Below are 26,779 nucleotides of genomic sequence, written 5' to 3' on the forward strand. Positions count from 1 at the left end.
ACTTGGGAGTTCACGGTGGTTGGATCACCTGAGGTCAGGAGTTCAAGAACAGCCTGGCTCACGTGGTGAAACCCTCTCTCTCCTAAAAATACAAAACTTAGCCAAGGGTGGTGGCATGCACCTGTAATCCCAGCTACTTGGGAGGCTGAGGCAGGAGAATCACTTAAACCCAGGAGGTTAAGGTTTCAGTGAGCCGAGATCACAACACTGCACTCTAGCCTGGGTGACAGAGTGAGACTCTGTCTCTAAAAAAACAGTAAAAAAGAAAACAGAAGAAATACTATTTATGGACTATGTTACCTACTCATTTACTACCATAACATCCTAGACTACATTGCTTCTTAACAAGAAATGTGTTTAGCAGCAAAAGAGCTACACCAGTCAGCATACACTGACACAATTCACTGGCTTTACCATCACTTAGAAATAGTTGAACTGATATACAGTGGAATGCCCTTTTGAAAAGTCAGTTACAAAGCAAATTAGGAGATGTTTTTCAATATATGATGCTTTTTTCCAACAACCACTGTTATTGTACCAAAGCACAATGATAGAGAAACATAAAGTGGAAATGTGATTTGTATCTTTCAGTATTATATAATAAACAATTGATAAAATACTTTTTTTTTTTTTTTTGAGGAGTTTTGCTCTTGTTACCCAGGCTGGAGTGCAATGGCACGATCTCAGCTCACAGCAACCTCTGCCTCCTGGGGTCAGGCAATTCTCCTGCCTCAGCCTCCCGAGTAACTGGGATTACAGGCATGTGCCACCATGCCCAGCTCATTTTTGTATTTTTAGTAGAGACGGGGTTTCGCCTTGTTGACCAGGATGGTCTCGATCTCTTGACCTCGTGATCCACCCACCTCGGCCTCCCAAAGTGCTGGGATTATAGGCATGAGCCACTGCGCCCAGCCCGATAAAATACTTTTTAACTATTATTTTGACTTTAGGATCCTCTGGTTTAGAGATTTTTAGATCCAAAAAGGAACATCTCTATAAAAGAACACATACTACTTCCTTGTAACTGGAAGCTTGGATTGCCACTTAGCTATGTGTACCTTCAAACAGGGACAACTTTGTTAGGGTAATTAATCCTATTACAGAGAAATTAATGTAGGTAAAAAAGAGTATATATGAAACCCTTAAAATTCTCTGCTGTCATGTTGTTATGGGATCCTTGGGGTGTCACTTCACCAGCTGGAAACCTCTGTGGCCAGTGGTGGCTTTGCCTGATTCTTGCTAGGGCCCACTGTTCCCAATCAGCCTGGCAGGCTGGGCTCAGCTCATGCTACCAACCTGGATCCCATGCCTATCAAGGGAGAGTGGAGCAGCAAGGGATGTGTGAGCAAGTGAGCATGGGGTCCAGCCACCGTGCACAGCCAGGCATGCTGGCTGTGGCGGGGCAGGCAGCTTCAAGTGCAAGCATGGGCTCTGGCTCCCTGCATGGCTATGACTGGACCAGATGTACAACTCCACAAGCAGCTTCCATGGCTGGCACCAGGGGATGCAGTAGTGACTGGAAGCTTGGAGATGCTAGAAACTGCAGAGCCCCAAAGGGGAGTGTCACAGCCCTGGCTTGGGACACTCCTAGATCTGGACTCTCTGAGACACAGCGGCTCTTCTCTTCTTCTCTCTTCTCTCTTTCTTGTCACTCACAACCTGGCAAGCAAGGAGCATGTTTCAGCACTGTTTGTGTTACAGCTCTTTTAGCCTTGCCATTTGGTGGGTCTCAAGTTTTTGTCCTGTGTTGAGGAAGAATGAGGTAGGCAGACAAGTGGAGGGTGATTACTGAGTGACAGAAAAGCTCAGGGAAGACCCACAGTGGGTAGTTCATCTACACAGGCAGAGTATCCCAACGAATGTTCAGTACTCAGCAGAGAGTAGACCCTAGGGTGGGTAGTTCCTCTTTACAGCTGGTTGTCCTAGTAAGTATTCAGCTCTCAGCAGTCAGGAGAACCTAGGGTGGGTAACTCGTCTCCACAATTGGTAGACCTGTTTTCTCCTCAAATCTGGCTGAGTCCAGAGTTTTTATGGGCTTCAGAGGGAAGGAAGTGCATGCTTATTGGTCCATTGGTGACCATGGGTGGACTCCATAAGAGCACCACTAAGCTCCACTGCATTCCATGGGGATGGCAGCCCGGCCTCCAGGATTTAGTCCTTTCCCAGCTTGACAGTGGAACTTCACTGGAGACCTGCCTCTTTTGGCCCCAGAGCCTGTCTGCGTCCTGCCACTGTTCATGGTGCCTAGGTTGTTCCTACTAAGGGACACTTGCAGGCTAGTGCTGAACTGCTCCCAGCACTCCCTTGGCCTCCCTCCACCTCCCTCCATGCTCGTTGGTGTCCAAAGTGTGGAGGGGGCCTAGGCAGCATGGGGCTGGAGTGTCAGCACTGCCGCAAGTGTGCTTACACCGCATCCAGGTTGCAATAGTGCCTGGACTTGGCCTCAACTTTGCTCAGAGATCAGAACAGGTGCTGAGAGCAGGGAGAGGCCAGGCAGTGGAAGCAGGTACTTCTGAGCCTGTGGAGGTAGTAGGGGGCCTTTCTGAGCCCCTGAGAGTGCAGAGATACCTGGGTTCACACTGATGCTGGGTAGCCACAGGTTCACCCAGGATGGTGGAGCTCCCGCCTGCTCCAGGCTCCCACTGGCTCCATGGAGCAAGCAGCCCTAGCAGTGCCTCCCCCACTGAAGCTGGCATCATGGCAACAGCCAGTCCTGAGAGGCTGCCACTGCCATCAGCGTCTATTAGTAAAATTCAGTGGAGTAATATGGAAAGCCATATATACATAGGGCCATATCTGAGTCTGACTATGATGATGTAACTGCCTCTTCCAGTTCTGCCAGCGTATTGTGTAAAAACAGTTTATAAATGACTTGAATTTCTCCTTCTTCAAGTAACTGGTCATAGGGAGCTCTCCATGAGGCTGTGGGCATGAACTGAAAGAAAGTTGGCAGCACAGCATCCAAATAACCTGGTTTGCTCAGGATTGTCTCATTTTGTGTATACTATAGTAGCATGATATTAATAGAACTCTCATCCTCAAAAGTGCCTCAGGTTAAAAGTGTATAATGATCCTAACCAGATTACAAACCACTGGATATTCAGATTCTTTAGGGTTTATGATTTCTATGACCATTCTGGTAAAAGCCTCCCGACAACCTAGACTGGTAGTGAAAGGCAAAAAGAATTTCAAACAGGTAGCAAAAAAATAAATCAAATGTAACAACTCAGCTTTATGTATAGCTGTAGAAATAAGAACTCTGGAACCTTCCCATTTTATTTTCTTGCTCTCTATTACCTATCTGGATATATAGCTCAAGATCTGTATCTCCATTTATACCTACATAGAGAACATGAGAATATATAGCTATATATATATAGCTATCTAACTAGATCTGTATATATATATAGATAGTTTACATAGTAACTAATTTTATATTGATTGTCCCATCATCTCAAGTCTGGCTGAGTCATTCGGGGGTTTTATGGGCTTCAGAGGGGAGAAAGTATGTGCTCACTGGTTAATGGTTGGCTTCCCATAAGGCTGTGGCTGTACCAGGCATATCACAAGCAGCTTCCATAGCTGGCACTGAGGAAGACGGTGCCAACCTTGGAAGGTAGACTATTTCTATATATTCTAACATATATCAAAATATGCAGATATTTTGATATATGTTAATAATATATAAACTATATATATAGAGAGATCTAGTTTGATAGCAATTGATAAATAAGTTGATAGAGCTAGGTAATATCTATCTATCAATATAATACAGGCTGGGTACAGCAGCTGATGCTGTAATTCCAGCACTTTGGGAAGCCAAAGAGTTGGCCTGAGGTCAGGAGTTCGAGACCAGCCTAACAAACATGGTGAAACCCTGACTCTACTATAAATACAAAATTAGCCTGGTGTGATGGTGCAGGCCTGTAATCCCAGCTACTTGGGAGGCTGAGGCAGGAGAATCTCTTGAACATGGGAGGCAGAGGTTGCAGTGAGCCCAGACTATACCATTGCACTCCAGCCTGGGCAACAAGAGTAAAATTCTATCCCCAAAAATTATATATATGTCTAAATTTTTTTCTATGTATGAATTATATATATTATTTCTGTTTCAATTTATTTCTATGTATAACTTTATTTCTATGTATAAATTAAATTTATGATATAAAATTATATAAGACAAATTATATGTATATAAATTAAACTATTTCTATGTATAAATTAAATGTATAATGTAAAATTACATATATATGACATATTTCTATGTATGTATGTATAATTTATTTTTTCTACCATTTTATAGGGCCTGATGATTGTGATGATAAAGTAGACTATTGCATATAAAGATGGGCTTGAATTAAAGAAGAAATAACAGATACAGTTGCTGATGGCAATTGGGCCATTTTGTTTGTAATAGAAGGTAAGTGCATTTATATTTTTTTGAGGAAGATTTGGATTCTGCTAGGAAGCAGATTGTTGCTGCTGCTGTTCATGACTGGATAATTAAGCATGGGAAGAAGTGTGGGGAAAATTCTTAAACATGTAGGTCTCTTGGGTACACCCTTACACTGGATTCTGTAGGTTTAGTGTTAGGGTCCAAGATTTTTGTTCTGTATATTTAACCATCACTGCAAGAAACTGGTTTTCACTTCACAAATTAAGGAAAACTATACTGGAAGAATAAAATGAGGCTTGGCAAGACTGCAGTCAAGTTCAGGATTGCTGATTCAGGGGAAAGCCAAACTTGAAGAGGGATTTTAGGATTTCCCAAGCTGTGCTGAGAGTATAAAAGAAACGTGTCCTGGTGTCTGCTCACCACCTCTCTTTCCTCTGGTGGTGTCTGACTCTCTGGGCTGACTGAGACGTCATTTGCACAGACTCTTTGATGACCCATCACAGAAGACTGCTGGATGCTTGGGGCTAAACAGATCTGAGAATATACATTTTACTCCCAGCCCAAGTTATCCTCTCTCTTTGATCCATAGCATGGGAGCAGCCCTATCAAGATTTTAAAATTTTGCTTCAAGGGTGGACCAAATCAAACCAGTTTTGCTTCATCACCAGGGCTTTTCTTAATTCAAGATTGGAGCATAATTGATGCTCTAGGAAATAGCAGATACTTTTAATTTGCTTTTGTTCTTCTCTGCTGCCTGCTGGAATAGAGATTTTGGTGAAAAAATTTTCAGGAAACATAAGGGAAGAAAATGTGAAATCTCTATAGATGTGGAAGTGTGGAGCTGTCATTTTGACCCCCCAACAGCTGAACAAACATTTAAAGAGAGAGAATATTTATTGTTAGCTCCTATTACAACCTCGTGGCATGATTTTCCTCGTTGAAATGCATTGTGTCTGGGAAGGGAGGGACGTAATGAAGAAGCTTCTATTTGATGTGGATTGCTTTAGCTAATCCCGTGCATGTCTTTGGGCTTATGATTGCACCAAATGATTCATGATTTTAACAAGGTGAAAGCTCATTATTCAGAACTGTGAGCACACTTTGAACAACAGGTAGTAAATTTTTATCCAGTGGGTGCTTAGCCTCCCTTAACCATATAATAAAGTACTCAGTGAGGGGAAAAAGATAAGCACAATTTTTGCTGTTAAGTTTTTCCTAATAAGGTAGAAAATGTAGAAGAGTTATAGAGTCATAATGTCCCAGATTATCACGACAAGAAGAAATATTAGAGAACATTTGAACTGACTGTCATTTCACTGGTGGAAAAATGAGGCCTGATAAAAAATGTGTAACTTGTTCCAGATAAAACATCTAGTTAGATTAAAATAGAAAGAGGAATAATATGATAACGGCTGATAACCAATTTGGTATTTCAATCCTTTTTAGATTTCTTTCAGAAAGGGAACATATGTTAGCTTAAGTAAGGATTCTATGTCTTGATGAAAATAGTGATTGCACAGGAACTTGACTGGCATAGAAGCTGCTGGAAGACATCAGATATATACATATGAAAATAGAAACATATGGTATTTTCTTCTTCAACAGTTACCCATAAACCAGAACTTAATTAAAACAAAGATGATTATTACTAATGGCACACATCTTTTTACCCATCTTTGGCACTGAGAGTATCAATAAATAGAATACATACCTGGTAAAGTGAAGACGTCCTAAATTCAACTAAAATATTGGAGAATGCTCCCAGAAATAAAGAAATGTAAGAATGGCATATTTTGTTTCTAGAAATCTTTGAGAACCAAGCAGATTTTTATTCTGATGACTCCCACCCCTACTGCTCAAAATAAGGCCAAATGGAAAGTTTTTGAACAGGGGTTAGTACATTAAAGCAGTGTTTTTAGACAAGTATGCAGTTGCAAGGACGTGTGTAGAGACTAGAATTAGGCTGTGGTAGGAAGGGCTCTCCCTCTTTAATACCACAGCATATGGAAGCCTATAAAGGAAACTAAGCTACTGGACCACTGTAAGCTGCAAAGTCAGGAGGCCAAGGGAGCATTGCAGTGTATGAGCAACATGGAGCACAAACAGGTCCAAGGACATTCTTTCAGTGAATGAAGAACTCTATTATTATTGAAATCTGGGAAAAGGATGAGCAAGTGACTAAAGTCAGAAAGTATTCACACAGGAGCATCCAGTCTATATCTTAACAACATAAGCATTGAATTAGCCTGAAGACAGAGAGTCAACCCCCAATTACTAAGGAAAGCGCAAAGAGATGGAGACATTGCAGTGCATTGAATTGAAATGCCTAATAAATAGAGACACCCTTGCTTTTTATAAGGATGCAGATAAGGACCTTCAGTTCCAGTAACCACATGCTCTGGAATTAAAATGTTGGGGGTTTGTGCGTGTGTGTGTGTTTTTTAACAGATGGTAGATATTTCAGCATAAATTTCATTCTAGTACATTTAAAAAAGACATTCAGTTCACCATTCACCCTGTAGGCAAGCATTGAGCATATAATATGCTTCTATAAATTTAGTTCTATGTATATTCAGGAGTCAGGGTGGGAATTAAAAATAATATGAAGAATGTCCCTGAAAATCCAGAATTTATATTTTAATTGAGGTGGCAACTCATATTCATATTTTAAATAAATAAGAATTTAAGTACCCAAATGAAGTTATCCTTCTAGCAGTTTCTTGGAAGGCCACCTGCCTTTTTCATTATTGCACTATTGTTGGAACACCTTTAATAATTGTCCTGGCCAGGAATGGTGGCTCATGTAATCCCAGTACTTCAGGAGGCCAAGGCAGGTGGATCACGAGGTCAGGAGTTCAAGACCAGCCTGACCAATATGATGAAACCCAGTCTCTATTGAAAATACAAAAATTAACCAGGCATGGTGGTGTGCACCTATAATCCCACCTACTCAGAAGGAGAGGCAGGAGAATCCCTTGAACCCAGGAGGCGAACACTGCAGTGAGCCAAGATTGCACCACTGCATTCCAGCCTAGGCAACAGAGCGAGACTCTGTCTCAAAAAACAAAAAAGAAACAAACAAAAAAACGTTGTCCTAAGAGCCTATGACACCCGATTTTAATGAATAACCTAATGAAGCAAAAAGTGTAAATCTTTGCTCTTTGATGATGTATTTGACTTGTTTTTAGAATCAATTGAAAATCCCTTCAAAACAGTTCTTTCAAATAAAGAGAGTGAGGCTCCTGAGTAATCCCACTGTGATTTGAAAAGAAAAAAAGAAGGTGCTAACAGAAACCACTTTCCTTGTGTGGAATATGCTCTTGCTTTGAAGGAAAATTCATTAAAAATATAGGAACTGTGCTATTGAGTGTCTGGGTGTTTCCAAATACTTAACTGTTTGGCATTATACAGCTCCTTCATTCAATTGACTGGACAGTGAAGTGGACATAAAGTTTCACTTTAAATCCACGTTTTTGCTGTCATGTAAACACTACCATTAGCTTTGTTATCATTGCTTCTGCAATCTGTGTAAATAAATACTCTCTTGTACAGTTCATTAATGGTTTATGCTTTCCCAAGGATTACTTATCTTCTGCCTCCTCCTACAATTTTGTTAGATAAGTGTGTTTGTATGACTTGACACACTCCCCATAGGAGGTACAGCCAGGCCTTGATGTCACTGAAGGCAGCAAAGTTGGTACCTGGGCTGTGTGGAAGGAAGCCTCCTGCCTGCTGACTTCAATATTTTTCCCTATGGGCTGAATTTAAGGGAGGTTCATCTCTGAATGTATCCTTTCCCACACTAGTGCTTCAAGTTTTGGTCTCCATCTGTTAAGGCTTCTTTCCATTCTTTATAAAAACTCATTTTTCCCTTTGTGTGAGAGAAAACGAGAAACAAAGAGCATTTTCACCTATATCTACTATTTGGATTTTTCTCTTATTTCTTATTTGAATTTCTTATTTAATTTTTTCCTGATATTGCCATGCAACTGCAAAATATTGTTTTGCTTGACATAGGTCTCTTGTGATCTGACCCTCAAATTTGTTTTTCTACTTGTAGAGATAATTCTTAGAGGATGGAAGATAAAAGTAATTATGATTATGGACTGGGATTGGTTCTATAGGGTACAATAATGCCATGCTTTTCTAAGGCATATACAGATTTTTACGCTGAAGTCATACAATAGTCAAACAGACTACATCAGCTGCCTCCCAATCCAGTGAAAGACAGAAGTCAAGAGGATCCAGAAGATTATTTCCTTTGAGGTCCCTTAGCAAGCAAAATGCATACAAGGAAACATAAATTAAGAATCTCACTGCCAGGCTGCATCGTCACCTTTTTCCTTTCTCTTTTTCCTTCTGAGCCTGAGTTCTTACTTCTATCATAGTTTTGTTATAGGCACAGTTTTAAAATTTAATTTTGCTAAGCCTGGTACATCCATCTAGTAAATATTCAATTAAGCTGTCCAGGATATTTTTAGTTTACCATTATAGTTTTCCTTTAATGTTTAATTCTTTTGCCTAAATTTGCACATACACTTTCACAAATGGGTATTCTGCACATCATCTAAGCTTTTTGAAATGCAGTGCTACAAAGCTTATTGAAAGGCTGAGGGGATTTATCCTAATCCAAGTCACTAGTTGAATATACATATAAATTTAATGCCAGAGTATCAAGAACTTTCCTCCTAGCTATCCACTGATAAAAGGCAGTGCTGACTACCTTCACTTAAAGGTACATCTCATATGACCATAGGACGTCCTCAATGACTTCATAGTACATCTGTCGGATGGAGCACACGGATATAAAATCATTTCTAACAAAAGCAAAATAGCTAAAAATTTATGAGCAGGGACTATTAGAAACTGTTTTCATAAGAAGCATATTACTTCTTTTTTTTAATACTTTAAGTTCTGGGGTACATGTGCAGATGGTGCAGGATTGTTACATTGGTACACACATGCCATGGTGGTTTGCTGCATTCACCCCCCATCATCTACATTAGGTATTTTTCCTAATGTTATCCCTCCCTAATCCCCCCACCCCCTACTATCACTACCTTAGCTCTCCCACCCCACAACAGGCCCCAGTGTATGATGTTCCCCACCCCGTGTCCATGTGTTCTCATTGTTCAACACCCACTTATGAGTGAGAACATGCAGTGTTTGGTTTTCTGTTCTTGTGTGAGTTTGCTGAGAATGATGGTTTCCAGCTTCAGTCATGTCCCTGCAGAGGACATGAACTCATCATTTTTTATGGCTGCATACAGGTAATGCAGCTTCTGCAGGGTCATACAGTTGTTAGGTGGTAACAGTCCATCTTCCAGACAGATATTCTGAAATACAGTACCTCATGCCCCCTCCTCTTTAAAAAGGGAATGCTTACAGTGTATCTTCTCAGGTTATTGTTCATCTCTAATAACTTTCCCATGAAATTTGTTTTAATTCATCAGTCTTTCTGGCACCAAAGTGTATGGCTCAGAGATGATTTAAACATAAGTTATTAATTGACTAATGTAATGTCTTGCTTATCCAATTTAGAGGCATTTATTAAGTACTTACTATGTTTTTGGCACATATAGGGGAACATTTCAGAAAGAAAAATTGATTTTAAAAAGTTGTAACATATGTATTATGGGTTACCACAAACCACTAAAAAGCATCAGCAGAGGACAGTGTTAACTGGACCAAGCAGCAGAGATGGAGCTGTATCATGGGAGGCTTTATGTCCCCAGTCAGTGGCTGATTTCATTTCCTGTAGCATGTTTCCCAAACAATTCCTACCCTCTCCAAGCTGACAACACTGTCTCTGTTCTGATTTTCTCCCTTTACCACGAAGATCAAGGCCCCTCTCTAACCAGCCTTTCAGTGTTCTATCTGTCTGGCAATCTCTATCACCTGTTGTCCTTCTTCTGTTTTATTTAAAAAAGGCAAAAAACAAAAACAAAAACAAAAAAACCTCTCTTCTGCTAACCAAAGTTAACTCTTCCAGCTCTGTTCTCGATAGCAATCTTTCCCATTTCCTCCAGGTCCTCTGAGACCTGGCTTTATATTGGTTTATTCCCATTACTCAGACTAGAAAAGTGTCCAAGTATCCTATATGCTTAAAACAAAAGACATAGCACCACCAATAAGTTACATTTTCTTTCTTTCCCCTCCCTCCCTTCCTTCCTTCCTTGCTTTCACTTATTTTTTTAAGAGATGGAATCTTTCTCTCTTGCCCAGGCTGGAGTTCAGTGGTATGATCACAGCTCACTACAGTCTCAAATGCCTGGGATCAAGCGATCCTCTGGCTTCAGCCTCTCAAGTAGCTAGATTGCAGGCATGCACCACCACACCTGGACCATTGTTTTTGGTTTTGTTTTCCTGTAGAGTCAGGGGTCTTGTAGTCTTAGGCTCCTTACCTCAAGCAATTCTTTTGTCTCTGCCTCCCAGAGTTCTTAGCTAAGTTACTTTTCTATATATTTTTTTTCTATCTCCAATAAACATTTCCAAACTAGCCTGGACTGTTTGCTGCCACTTTGCCGTCTTCTTGCACATTCCTGAACTGTTAATTCTAATAAAACTACGCTGACTTTCTCTACTCATTTGTTCAAATCCGGTGTATTGCTCTCAGTCTCCATTCTGCTTTATATTTCATCAACATTTGACTTTGACTCAATTCTTTTCCTCTTTCTTATTCCTAAATTTCATAAAATTTCTCTCAAGAAGCATTTTCCTAAATGCATTTCTAATATGTCATTCCAAGTCTTTAATAGCCGTCTAAATATTATTTCTCTACACAAACAAAATATTGCCTCTGCTTGAAATGGCTTTCTTTTGTCTGTCTACTGAATTTTTTTTCATCAGTCATGATCTAAAGTGAGTATCATTCATTACATAAATCTTTTGTTTTCTCTTAGCCAAAATGCAATGCTTTCCTTTGTGCTTTTGTAACACTTAGTAATAGTTTCACACTGATGATTGTTGCTATATCTTGTTTATGAAATTTTTCAAAATTAGAGAGAAAAAAATGGCATAGCAGACATATGCTCCAATACATATTAACATTTGTTATACTTGTTTTAGATACATATTTTTGGGACAAAATATATGTATATGACAAAATCCTCCTGCATTTCAAAACTGCTGTGCTAAAATAATTACACTTAGAACTAATATTCTGTTCATTCTATGTTTTTTTATTTTGAATGCCTATATGTGTGTGGGTATGTTTAGATGTTTATAAAACACAGTTCAAACACAGAACTCTGTGTGTGTGTGTGTGTTTTCTTCAAGTACATAATATTGGTTTCTGTGAGATTTTTTTTTAAATAAAGTAGTGCTTGCTGTACACAGCGCTTTGCACCTGGATTTTTTACTAAACATTATGTTTAGTAATATATGTAGGTTGATATGTTTATATGGTACAATAGGTCATTAATTTTAAATCTTCAAACATAGTCAATCAAATCTTTCATGCTATCTCCTTAGACATTAGAATTTTTTTTAATTTGTGTTTTGTTCTGTTTTGTTACTACAAATATTGCTAGGTTAAACATTTTGTGCATATGTGCAGACATTTCTACACAGTTTATTTATGGTGTCAGCGAAGTTTCTATATCCTCATTAGTGACCTCTGTGTTCTATTCTATTCTTAGCACAAATGTATGTTTTCAAACCTGATCTGGTAGACAGCTCCTTGGGAATCATTAACAAGGGAGGGTAGCTGATAGATTTTTTTCAGGTCATTATTATGAGTAGGGATCTCATGCATAGAAATTTTTAGCTGCTCTATAAGTGGAAGGGCATTTTTCTATCATTACTAAATATTGCCAAAGCAATCTTCAAATAGGTTGGTTCTATGTATGCCCCAACAATAAATACATGAAAGTTCTCACTACTCCAGATTCTTGACAAGAATTGGTATTATCCGACTTTAATTCTTTTACCAAATGAACAATACAATTATTAATTTTAATACGAATTGTGTTTAGTACAAGTACAAGGTTATTATCTTGTGTAATTATTAACAACAAAATCTCTATCCTGAGAATTGCCTATCCATAACCTTTAGCTACTTAGGTTGTGTTATGACTTACTATTAATTTTCATATTTTCTGTGTAGAGTCTGTACTAACATGTCATCTTTCACATACATGGCAAATATGTATTTCCCATCTGTAGTATCCCATGAAACAGTTTTCATTTTAATACAATCAAATATATCAAAATATTTGTATATACTAATTAGAAATATGAATTCCTATGTTTGGATTTAAACTGGCTTTATAAATGCAATCATTCTGAGGATAGTTTCTGATATGATGTCATCCTTTGTATTTTGTAATACTTTGAAGATTTCTTTCATAATTAGGTTTTTAATAACTCAAGATTATACTGTGTTAAGGTGTAAATGCATTAATTTGAACTGGAGAAAGAAAAATAGAAACAGAGGAGCAAAGTATTTTACTTTAATATATATATATATCTGTAAAGATTTTTTGTAAAATCTTGAGCATATGATACTGCTGTCCTTTTAATAAAAATGGGAGTAAGTTTCAAACATTTGCTTCTAAAGTCATCAATTTCAAACACATTAACAGTGTGGATTCTTGCTGCCCTGAAGAGAAGAAAAAAATACTTAAGTACCTTTCTGTTGTAGCAGTTATAAAACTGCTATAGAAAATGTGTGGTGGTCTCTGACCATAGCACCCTGAACATACCTGATCTCATCTGACCTCAGAAGTTAAACAGAGTTGGGCCTGGTTAGGACTTGGATGGGAGACTGCCTGAAAATATCAGGTGCTGCAGCCTTAAATAAACAACAGCAAAACAGAATTTTTTTTGCAGAGAAAATACCTATAATATGATCATTTAAAAAATCACTGCAAGCCATTAAATAGTCTTTCTTTAAGTAGCACTGATGGTAATTGAAATCAAATTATCTAAGTAATTTTGTATTCATTATTCTCTAAACTACAAAATTTTCTGAAATTCCTATGCATTTAACGTATGATGAGCCAGGTGCGGTGGTTTAAGGCTGTAATCCCAGCTACTCATCAGGAGGCTGAAACAGGCAGATTGTTTGAACCTAGGAATTTGAGCCTGCACTAAGCAATGAACGTGTGGCTGCATTCTAGACTGGTTGACAGAAACTCCATCTTTAAGAAAAAAAATTAAAAATTAAAGTGAAAATAAATGTGTGATAAATGTGAATGTAGTGTGGAGGATGGGTCTAGGTCAGCTCTGTTCTATGTCACAGATTTTTGAACATCTGCCTTCTCCATTACATTTAATGTCCTGGAAAAGAGATAACATAGTTTGGATATCTTTGGAAAAGCTACAACTCTGAATGAAGTTACCACACAAAATAGGTACTCAGTAGTTGTTTAGTTAATTAGAACTGAAAACCCCTGTGCTTATAAAAATCAGGATTTAAAAAAAACTGTGGCAGATAATGAACAGCCTTGGGCTAAGGATAAGAAGATTCAACCTATAAGAAGCAATGAGTTGTATTGTTTTATACATTCCTCTTTGCTGATTTTCCTAGAATCCAAATGTTCTTTGGTTCATGAACTCCCCACAATCTAACTACTTTTTACATTTCTGGGATTTAGATTATCTACTTTGAATGAAAAACAACATCTACTGCTGCTAAGTTTACGGAACTGTAGAATCCCATTTAAGAATGCTTGCTTGTTTCTACCATTCTTATTTTCTATTTCTGAAATGGACCTACTATACAGTAGTTTCCAATTCAATTCCAGTATGTCCTAAACTCTCTCACCTCCCTAGTTAGTCTTGTCAGGCATACCTTTACCAATTACCATACATAGCTGTGTGAAAAAAGACAATTCCGTTTCATTTATGAGGATGATAGAGTCTTTCCGCAATTAAGAATCAGAAAAAATAAATAAATAAAAGGCCAAGGAGAAAGAGTACCTGTTGGTTATTTTTATTAACTAGGTTAAATATCTTCTCAGGGCCTCATTTTATTTATTTGCAAAATGAGAGGATTGGACGACTCAGTCTTTAAGACTATTTCTAGAAGTAATGTTCTATTACAGCTACTCACTTTAAAGATTACCCTGATAATTTTCCATGTCCTGTATATTTACATTACATTTATATTGACCTTTTCCTCAAAACAGTGTCTATTTCTCAATTTGTTCCCATTGTAATTTGCTCATGTGGCATGCTATTTCTAACTAATTTATTGGAAATGTTAGTTATAGAAGGTCAAAAAGGTTTCTTGCTTTTAAAGGTCATGTCCTCATGCAAAATGCCCTCATTTTGGAAATACAGGCATTATCTTGTTTTATTGCGCTTTGCAGCCAGTGCAATTTTTTTTACAAATTGAAGGTTTGTGCAACCCTGCATCAAGCAAATCTATTGGTGCCATTTTTTCCAACAGCATGTGCTCACTTTATGTCTCTGTGTCAGCATATTTTAGCCATAAAATATTTTAATTGTTTTGTGTCTTTTTAGACATAATGTTATTTCACACTCAATAGACTATAATATAGTGTAAACATAATGTTTATATGTACAATGAAACAAAAAATTTGTGACATACTTTACTGTAATATTTACTTTATTGCAGATTTTTGGAACCAAATCTGCAATATCTTTAAAGAATGCCAGTACCTTTCTATACAAGTTCATTCATTCATGAAGATCTGAACAATTTTTACAACACAGAGACAAATAGACTCAGATGGGATGTTTACAATTATAAAATCATCAGGAATCAGTTACCTGCTGTCTCTTGAAATCTTCATATGGTCTGTGGTGATTGTTTTCCCAAACTCAATATCTTTTAATAATGATAGCTGGAGTTGGATTGCATATCAATTTATAAACTCAAGTTAAGTACAAATACAGTTTACTTTAAAAAAGAAACTTTTTGAATAGGTCATTATCCTCTCTAAGTCATGAAACTTTAGGGAAAAAAAAATACAAAATGTTATACTGAAGACCCTTCATAAAGCATCTGGTGATTCTTTATATTTTTTTCATATTATGGTGGAAATACTGAGTTTAAAATATCTTTCCTATGCATTTGGACATACATATAAATATATGTTGACTTTAAGTGACATAGAAATGGGCCTCTTTCACGTATTGCGAAAAAATGTTCTGTAACATTTAACATAAAGTATTTGTTTTGACAAAACAATACCTGTATAAATGAAGAGCTCTACCATGTTCAAAAATAGAAAGCCTTGGTTTCTTAAAAAATGAAATTTTACTTAATTAACCTATAAATTTGACACATACCAAAAGTAATCATGAATTGTTTTCTTGTGGAAATTAAGCAACTGATTCTAATCTAGTAGACCAAGAAACTTTTCTCATGTAGAAAGCAAGAAGCAGAACTTCCTAGGCTATCAAGACTTAGAATAAAGTTGTCTATATTAAAATACTCTGTTATTGACACTCAGAAGTAAAACCAAGCATTGAAACAAAGTGGAAAACCAGTAGAAGGCACATATATATGGATTTTTCACATATATGATGAAAATGGTTCAGTAAAATAAATAAAAGACTATTCCTAAACAGGTTAATCAATGAAAAAAATATGTTATTCTTACCTCACACCATATATAGAAATAAATAAAAATAAATTCCAGATAGATTAAGCATCTATATGTCAAAATTAATTTTTTTAAAAGAGAAAATATAGACTATTAATTTTTTTAAAAGAGAAAATATAGACTAACTTTAAAACCTCAGAAATGGATTTATGAACACTAGATTTTAAAAGTTATAGTACATAAAGCAAATTTTTCCATAATTTACTACATAGCATAATTATGTCCAAAAAAGAATGCATAAATGATTTAAAAGGCAAACTACATGCAAGAGAAATGCATTTGCAACCACACCTATATGACAAAACATTAGAAGCAACAATATATAAAGAGCTTTAACAAAGCAATTAGAAGACGATACCAAACAGAAGACAATAATAAGTAAAGAAGAGTAAAAGACAATTCAAACAAAATTCTAGTTGCCAATAAATGTAAGAAAAAATGTTCAACAGCACTTGAAATCTCTAAATGCTCATACAACAACAGACAGTTTTTGATTCATTTGTTTGTCTCAAAGAGAAAAAGGGAAATAATTACAATTATGCAAAGAGTATAGTGAAAACAGTTGCAGACAAGATCCACCAATAGATGCAAAACTGAGTGGGTGAAGCTTAAAGGGAAATAGATTTTACAAACTTTTGAAGTATCTTACTCAAGGTATGTATTAACAAAGCACAAGAGAGTAGTTTTACAGTGGAGAAACCCAAACACCACTTTAAACAAATAAACAAATTTTGTCACTAGTGATGACAATGTTGACATCATGAATTCCTTGACACTATGTACGAAGAAGGGCATATCATTTCTGTGACATTGTTGCCAAAAATATACCATCTCATTCCAATCATGAAAAACACATGAGATAAACTCAAAATGAAGTTTAACATTCTGCAAAATAACCAACCAGTATCCTTCAAAACTGTCAAGACCATGAAAGACAAGAAAAGACTGAGGAAATATTACGTGTTAGAAGAGCGTAACAAAAAAACAGAAACCAAATGCAATACGGGTTCTTCCTAGAAGGAAAACACATACACACAAGAAGGAAAACTGGTGAAATTTGAATTAAAGTCTGTAGTTTTAAGTAGCAAATTCTGCCAATGTTGGTTTCCTGGTTTCAATAATTAAACTATGGTTATGTAAGATGCTAGCATTAAATGAATCTATATCAGGGGAATGTGGGAACAGTCTTTTAATATTTATGCAACTTTCCTGTAAGCTTACAATTATTTCAATATTGAAAGTAAAAAATGTCATGAAAAGATTGTAGAGAAACCAATATTTACTAATTATTGTTTCATCAGCAATTTTATACTATATAGTAAAATGTAATATGAGCATACTCTTTAGCCCAACAATATCCCTTCAAAGCATACTACTTTAGCAAATTATTTTCACATTTATTCAGTGGTTATCCCAGAATTTTTAGGAATACAGTACTAAACAATGGGGGTATTGTTTTGTGAATAGCACATTTATGTATGTGTGCACAGTGCCATCATGTAAATTGAGCACACAGAACACTTCTGTTTCTGTGTGTAGGTGTTTTATTGGAATGTATTATCCAATATGTATTTCTTTTTTTTTTTTTTTTTTTTTTTTTTTTTTTTGAGACAGAGTTTCGCTCTTCTTACCCAGATTGGAGTGCAATGGCACGATCTCCGCTCACGGCAACCTCCACCTCCTGGGTTCAAGCAATTCTCCTGTCTCAGCCTCCCGAGTAACCGGGATTACAGGCACATGCCACCATGCCCAGCTAATTTTTTGTATTTTTAGTAGAGACGGGGTTTCACCACGTTGACCAGAATGGTCTTGATCTCTTGACCTTGTGATCCACCTGCTTGGGCCTCCCAAAGTGCTGTGATTACAGGCGTGAGCCACCGTGCCCAATCCCCAATATGTATTTCTAATTGAGTATTGAGTTAACGCCACGGGTCTGGAAAAATTCTAGACTTTCAAACAATAGGTGAGAATAAATTTAATGTTTGTGAAAGTAGAAAATTGGAAACAAATATAGAGCTAATGAAGAATAAATAAGTAAGTTGTGCCATATGTGTACAGTAAAGTATTATATACCAGGATCTGACAAACTACAGCCTGTTGGCCAAATTTAGCCCACTATCTTTTTTCATAAGTTTCATTGAGACGCAGCCAGTAATTCTTTTATGTATTATCTATAGCTGCTTTTATCCTAAAATACTTACTGCTGAGGCCTCTACAGAAGAAAATTTGCTGACCACTGCTATGTAAAAATGATTAACATGTAGTTACATACATTGACATGGTTAAATCATCACCCTATAACATTTATGTTTTAAAAAATTGCAGAATAATGTACCATTTTAAAGAATTTAAGACCATTTGAAATAGTGTGTGTGTGACTGTGTGTGTAGTTTTAATGTGAAAATCATGCATATATTAGTTTTCTATTGCTTCATAACAAATTATCACAATTGATGTAGCTAGAAATAAAATGCATTTATTCCCAGGCACATTAAGTAAGAAATATGGGCACAGCATGGCTGAGTTCTCTGCTTACTGTCTTGCAAGATTGGAATTTAGGCCAAGGTTATGGTCTCATCTGTGCTTTGTGGTTCTCTTGAAGCTCCTCCAGATGGTTGGAAGAATTTAGTTCCTTGTATTGTACATCACAGGTCTCTTTTCCTGCTGCCTGTTAGTTGGGATCACTTACAGCAACCAGAGGCTGTCTAGAATTTTGCTAGAGGGGTTCATTTCTACATAAGTCTCCCTCCATCTTCAAAGCCAACAGTAGAGAATCCTCCCCATGTTGACTGTCTCTCATACTTTGAATCTCTTTTTCAGAAATAGTTTTTTTAAGAACTCTCTGATTAGCTCAGGCTATTAGAGAATAAGCTTTCTCTGTTAAGGTAAGCTGAGTCGGGGTCTTAATTATATCTTCAGCATTCTATTACAGTGGCACCTATATTAATGTTTGATTGAATAACTAGGAGAAGATGTGTGTACACTAGTGGTGGGGAATCTCAGCAACCATCCTAGAATTCTGCCTGTCAATGAATAAAAAAAAATACCATTTAATAATACTACTTACTTCAGAAGTGGAGGGAAGCAGACCTATTTATTCCAAAAGGCACACAGATGTCTTGAAATCTACTTGTAATATTTTCTTTTTTCAACAAAATTTAAAGAAAATATGGCAACTTGCTAAAATGCAATGACATTTTATATTTAGCACATAGATGTACATTAGAGTATTTCTTATATTTCCATGTATTTGAACTTTTTCAATTGAATTAAATATATTTGACTTCAACTTTCACTTCAAATCCCTCCTTTCAGCTGAATCAATCTCCAACATTTTCTTTATTCTTAAACTTTCACAATTCTTTTATAATTAATACAATCTTTCCCAATTATCACATACATGCCCTAGACCACTTTGTGCAATTTACCCACATAAACACTAATCAATACATAAAACCTGTAAGAAAGATAAGAATATCTAGTTGAAAAAAATATATGTGGCTCAGTAAGTTGAGTTTCTGATATTCTTTTTTTTTTTTTTTCTTTTTTTTTTTTTTTTTTTTGAGACGGAGTTTCGCTGTTCTTACCCAGGCTGGAGTTCAATGGCATGATCTCGGCTCACCACAACCTCCGCCTTCTGGGTTCAAGCAATTCTCCTTCCTCAGCCTCCCGAGTAGCTGGGATTACAGGTACGTGCTACCATGCCCAGCTAATTTTTGTATTTTTAGTAGAAATAGCGTTTCACCATGTTGACCAGGATGGTCTCGATCTCTTGACCTCGTGATCCACCCGCCTCGGCCTCTCAAAGTACTGGGATTATAGGCCTGAGCCACTGCACCCAGCCGAGTTTCTGATATTCTTTCATTGGATCCATTTGGCTGAATTGAAACACTTAGTATTTTTTTACTCCATCTAATGAGTTTTTAATTATTAGTGCTAACTAATAATTCTTACCACTATAATTCTTAAAGAAATTATAAAATTATAATTCTTAAAAAAAATAAGATTTTATGTACCCACAGCCTCTAAACAGTAATATTTACGGAGTAGTTTCTCTTAAACAAGTGATTGAATTGACTAAATAGAAAATTCCTAGCACATCAGATTAGAACATCCAGTAAAAGATTTAAATTCCTCTATAAATCTGAATAGAGTTAGTGGTTGGTGGGGGGATAAGGGTTTAGATACAGAATTACTTGACTTTGAGCCAATGTTAAAATTTTATTCTAATTCTCATGCTTGGAGTCATACCTACTGAAGGTTACTACTTTCCTTTAACAACAAGGAAATCCTTTCTCTATTCTACAGGTTCATAGAGTATAATGTTTTAGCTCTCACATTATCTCACTGCTTTGCTAAAATTTCAAATACTTGATTCTCCTTAGAAATAAATGTCATGGTATTAACTGTATATATTAATAACAATACATAATACATAATACAGTCACAAATTTTTCAAAGCATCAGAACTTCAAAACAGTGTGCTAAAACTCATATCCCAAATAAGTTAACTACACACACATGCATGCACACACACACACACACACACACACACACTCTCTCTCTCTCTCTCTCTCTCTCTCTCTCTCTCATGTAGTATTCCCTGGTATCCATCCATGGATGATACTTTCCAAGACCCCCAGTAGATATATAATATGTACAATTGTTTCCTTCTTATCAATTCCATAAATAGAAGATTTACTTTTACTGTTGATCTTAGTGAATTCAGCATAATATTTTTTTAATTAAGTCTAGAACTTTCAACACTTAACCTAAAGAGGTACTTTCTGGCTTCTCTTAGACATGTCCAAATAGCTCATTAGCACTCTTGTGCTTTGGAACTGTTGTTAAGTAAAGTAAGAGTTACTTGAACACAAGCACTGCAATACCTCAAAAGTCAGCCTGATAACCAACTTTGCTATGAAGTGTAATAGACAGTGTGAATACTGGGAAAAGGAATGATTCATGTCCTGAAAGGGATGGAGTGGGATGGAGAGAGATTTCATTTTGTTCCACAGGACAGTGTTAAATTTCAAACGTCAGTTTATTGTGGGAATTTTCCATTTAATATTTTCAGAATGTGACATCAGGCAACTAAAATTGTAGAAAACCAAACCATGGATAAAGGAGGTCTACTATATCTACAAATACTTAATCATAATCATGTTGGATAAACCAGAGATAGAAAGTCATGTAATGGTTATAGACATATCTAGACTTTTATGTACATAAAGAGTAACAAGTGATGAAATGTTGGTACTCCTGAATTATAGTATAAAGTTGTCTCCTAACCACAATCAAATTCCCAAGAGGTCGTCCTACCTGCCAGGTGATCAAGTTTACCTGACTACAAATTCTACAAGCCACACTAGGGCATGGTGTCTCCTATACAGGTCTCATTAAATAAATTGCAAGAGTATGAACCAAGGCTCACAAACCTGGATTCTAGACATATCCTCAGTTATATAGAAGTCTGTGACTTTGGGTAGGTGAAATAATTTATTTGATCCCTAAATTATTCCATCTTTAAATCAGGATGATACATATTATCTGATTCTACCAATAAAGTAATGTCTGCACACCACAAAAAATGAGTATGGCTGGGTAAACAATAAATATTTTTTGCCATCTCTTCTTTTTTTACATAAAAATAAGTCTGAGCTACATTTTCCAGGGACCATATATGTCCTTTAAGATTTGTCTGGGGTCTGGGTTTCTTCCAAGTGTGATAGAGTCAGTCCTTATTCCTCAATGTCCAAATGAGTGCTCAAGTTCCAGCCTGACATCTGAGTTTTTAGCCAGAAGGATGAAGAAAGGATCAATATTATTATACAGAGTAATCCAGTTATATTTTAACGTGGTTTCTTAGAAGTTTCTATACAATCTTTCTGCTTACACTGATCCATCATTTTGCTATTGTATTTGCAAGGGATGTGAATAATATAGTCTTTATTCCAGGAGGCCACACGTCCAGCTCAAAGTCTGGCACTCTATTACTAAAAAAGGAAAAAGGAGATATTAGGGTAGATGACTTGCAGTTTCAATTGCAATTAAATCCAAGGCCTGGACAGATAATAAGGCATAACTTCCATATTTTAGAGTTGTAATTCTGTAATCTTTGTCTATACAAACATATAAAATATCTTCACCATATGCACAGGCACACATATATTTAACCTGTCTGTCAAATTTGTGAATATGAAAATCTAGCATAAAAACATAATCTTTTTGATATGCATAGCTTTTAAAAATAACATTTCCATGAGGCACCAAAGCTTTAATATCTACAACATTTCTAAAAAGGGAAAAAAATTATACATACCACAGAGCTCAGAACCTGCTATCAATTCCATTCACAGTGGCAGAATGGCTTTAATAGCAAAGACATTTATGAGTCATAAATTACCATTTATAAATGCAGTGTTTAGTGTTCATTTCAATGGACGACATATGGTCGCAACATTTCCAAATAGCTTGAACTGATAAATAGGCCACCAAAGTGGTTCAATTTGTTAAAATGCTAACACATTAACTCCTGCAGAAGTCGGGCTGCAGGTTTGCATCTGAAATGCTGAGCACTGACTTTGAGATTGCAAGATGCTACCTTTGGAAACTTGGCCAGGATTTATGAAGTGGATCTCACAGTTCATTTTTCATCATGATTTATGATTCCTTGCACAGAGACTTAGTGATCCATCAAGAATAACCCAACTCATTTGCCTTCGTATTTCAGAATGAGACTACCCGCAACACCAACAATGTCCTACTGTTTTAGCTGAACTATATCTGAGTTACATGTAGTGGACGTAATTGGGGAACAGAATGTTCCAATATATTTTAGTACAAATTATTGGAATTATTTAGCTCTTCCAAGGGGAAAGGACAGAATGAGCCGAGAGATGTCTTTTTTATACTTAGCATGTTTATATTAAAAATGAATTTAAAAGGTCTAATATGTGAGGATCTTTACGGTTGTCACTTTGTTCCAACAAATAAATATCTGAACAAACTGAAAAACAAAAATTCTCTTGAATCTATTGAAGAACTTAGGTCACAGGGAAAACTGCTGCCTCCAAAATTAGAGTCAAATAGACAGATACAGAAATTCAAAACTTTCCAGAATGGAGCCCAACAAAGAGAATCTTCTGAGGGAGCAACTACTGGGATAAAAAAACTAGAATTGTAATTGACTAATCACTGAAATCTCAGGGCAGACAAGTCTGAGAATTGTGAAGTCCACGGACCCAGGCTTAAGGCAGTGCACCTACACTTCTGTGAATTCTACCTCCAGAACTCTACTAGAACTTCAAAGTGAATATTAGAAAAAAAATCTCTGTGTTTCTACAGGGTAAGGGAAAATTAACTCTTCTGAAATAACTCAGAGAATTATGTTATTCTTAATAAGAACTGTCTTTAAGAGAAGTTACTTTGCCATGGCCTAACCTACTACGGTTTTATCAGGGTCTGAGTGACCTGAGGGAGAGGAATTATCCAACTCCATTTTCCTCTATTCCTCCATGTGGGAGAAAGGAAATGCCCAATACCAGCCATCTCTAGCCATCCTGTCCCACCTAAGAGGAAAGAGTCTGAAGTATGTGTGAAGTTTATAGTCTGAACACAACCTTACTAAAACTCTGACCTAATCATAGGACTACAAAATGCTTCCATTCCCCCTACACCTTACTAAAATATTCCTTAAGTATATCATGTCTGCTTTCCAACAAAAAATTTCAGTGCTATCAAAAGGAAAAATAACACACATTTTGAAGAGATAGAGCAAGCATTCGAATAAGACTCAAGTATGGTAGGACTGTTGGAATTATCAAACCAGATTTTAAAATAACTGTGATTAATATGTAATGTTTCCAAAGGAAAAAGTAAACAACATGTAAGAACCAATAGGCATTAAAGGCAGAGAGGAAGAAATTATAAGAAAGAATCAAAAAGAAATGCCAGAGATCAAATACACTATAACAGAAATGTAGAATAATCTTGAATGGTTCATTAATGGACTGGATACAGCTGAGGAAAGAATCTCTGAAATTAAAGATGTTTCAATAGAAACTGCCAAACTGGAAAAACTGTAAAAAAGAACAAACAGAAAAGAGACTGGATAAAATGATTAAAAATATCCAGGAAGCATGGGACAACTTAAAATGATGTAACCTACATGTAATGGGAAAAATGGAAAGAAAGGAAAAAGAAAAACAGAAGAAATAGTTAGAGCAATGATAATTGAGAATTTATCTGAATTAATGTCAGATATCAATCCAAAACTTCAGGAGTCTCGGGAAACACCATGCAAGATAAATGCCAAAATGACAACAATAGCAAAAAGCAACCAACCAACCAACTAAGTAACTGACAAGAAACAAAAACTCCGCTTACTTATGTATTTAAATTCTAAAAAATCAGGAACAAAAACAAATATCCAAAAAAGGCCAAGAAGAGTGGGGAAACATCTTACCTATGGAGTAGCTAAGTTAGAATTGCATCTGTTTTTGCTCAGAAACTATGCAAGCAAGGAGAGAATAAAATGAAATGTTTATTCTAATTTGAATATATTTTTTGCTGTTATCCTGAACATCATCTATTTGATCAACTAAGAATGAGAAAAAAAATTCAAGATTTTTTAAAAGGTATATGTATAAGTGCAATGAATGTATGTATAAGCATATAAATACAATGATGACAGTAATGATGCAAGAAATGAGATGGAAGAATTAGAAACATTTTATTTTCATAAGGTATATGAACTACCTGTGAAACAGTATAGTGTTATTTGAGAGAGGACTTACACTATTTTTAAATTAAATGTATATTACAAACTCTAGGATAACCACTAAAAAATTTTTAAAAATTAAAATCGATATGCTAAAAAAGGAAAGAAAGTAGAATTTTCTTTCCTTTTTTCATTGAGTGGAAATGCTCAATGAAAATTACAAAAAACAGAATGAGTAGAAGACAAATATAAGAACAAAAGACAAGCATAATGACCAGAGAAAGTAACAAATATGGTGGATATTAATCCAATTATTGAAATAATCACTTTAAATATCCATGGTCTTAGTACACCAATGAACAGACAGAGATTATCATATTGGATCAAAAAATATGATGCAACTGTAAGTTGCTTAGAATAAATTCACTTTAAATAAACAAATACATTAAAGGTGAAGGGACAGAAATAGAAATGCCATGCTGACATTAATAAAAAGAAAGCTGAAATGATTATTTTAATTGTAGACAGAGCAAACTTCAAAGCAAGAAAAATTATTGGGGCAAAACTGGAACACTCCAAAATAAAGTGACTAATTATCCTTGGAAACACAAGAACTCTTGATGTGTTTATTCCTTACAAAAAGTCTCAAAATACATGAGGCAAAAACTGATAGAAAGGCAGGAGAAATACATAAATCTGTTAATATAGTCAGAGATTTGAAAACTCTTCTAGCACTAATAGATATAATAATCAGCAGGCAGCAAATTAGTAAGTACCGACTAGAACTTAAACGAACCATCAGTGAACTGGATAAAATTGAAACCTATAAATTACTTTATCTGACAACAGCAAAATAAAGATTCTCCTCACACTCATAATAGTTTTTCAAGTAAACTATGTTGACCATTACTTTAAATGTCAATGGTTTCAATATGCCAGTTAAAAGACAGAGATTCTGGAACACTCCATGATAGACAATATTTGAGCTCATAAAATATACCTCAACAAATTTTTTAAAAATGTAAATTATATAATGTCTACTCACGAGCCATGGTGGAATTAAACTAAAGATCAATAAAAGAAATATAGTTTAAAATTGTAATATACTTAGAGATTAAACCGAAATTTTCTCAATAATACATGGGTAAAAGAAGAAATTTTTAAAAATTATAAACTACATGGAAATGAAAGCACAATGTATCAAAATTTGTGAGATATAGTGAGAGCAGTGCTTTGGATAAATTTATGGCATGAAATGCATGCATATATTTAAAAAGAAGAGATATATAAAAATCAGTTAAGTTTACACCTCAGGTAACTAGAAAAAAAAAGAGGCTACTATGTTCAAAGTAAGCAGAAGAAAAGAAATAATAAAACCTAGAGCAGAAATCAACGAAAGAGAAGATGGAAAAAAGGAAGGAGAAAATCAATACAACCAAAAGGTGATTCTTTGAAACAATCAATAAAATTCATAAGATCCTAGCCAAGCTAACTAAATGAAAATACAGATAGGACACAGATTATTAATACTAGAAATGAAAGAGAGGACATTACTACAGATCCCATGGGCACTAAAAGGATGAAAAAGAAATACTATAAAGAACTTAATGCACACAAATTTGATAACTTAAATAAATGAACCAATTTTGTGAAATGTGCCAAAATTCACACAAGAAGAAATATGAATAGGCCTGTATAACCTAGAGAAATATTCAATAATTAATGCCTTTCCAAAAGAGATAGCAAAAGGGTCAAATGAGTTCACTGGTGATTCTACCAAATTTTTTAAGAAGAAATTATACCAATTCTCGACAATTTCTTTTAGAAGATAGAAGCAGAAGAAATACATTCTACTTATTTTATATGGCCAGCATTAACCTAATACCAAAACCAGAAAAAGATATTATAAGAGAAGAAAATGACATAGCAATGCCTCTCATAAACATAGATGCTAAAATATTCAACAAAATATTAGAAAAGCAAGTCCAGCAATATCTAAAAATATGCCACAATCATGTAATTTAACCCAGGTATGGAATGCTGATTCAACATTCAAAATCAATTAATGTAATCTGCTACACC

At 35.7% G+C, this 26,779-nt stretch overlaps 1 pseudogene; it reads left to right on the top strand.

Annotated features, from left to right (window-relative positions):
- The first annotated feature begins 13,073 nt into the window (after positions 1-13,073).
- On the top strand, positions 13,074-13,192 carry LOC118147103 (5S ribosomal RNA; annotated as a pseudogene).
- Positions 13,193-26,779: the final 13,587 nt, after the last annotated feature.

This window comes from Callithrix jacchus, chromosome 13, assembly GCF_049354715.1.
Source record: "Callithrix jacchus isolate 240 chromosome 13, calJac240_pri, whole genome shotgun sequence".
Lineage (NCBI taxonomy): Eukaryota > Metazoa > Chordata > Mammalia > Primates > Cebidae > Callithrix > Callithrix jacchus.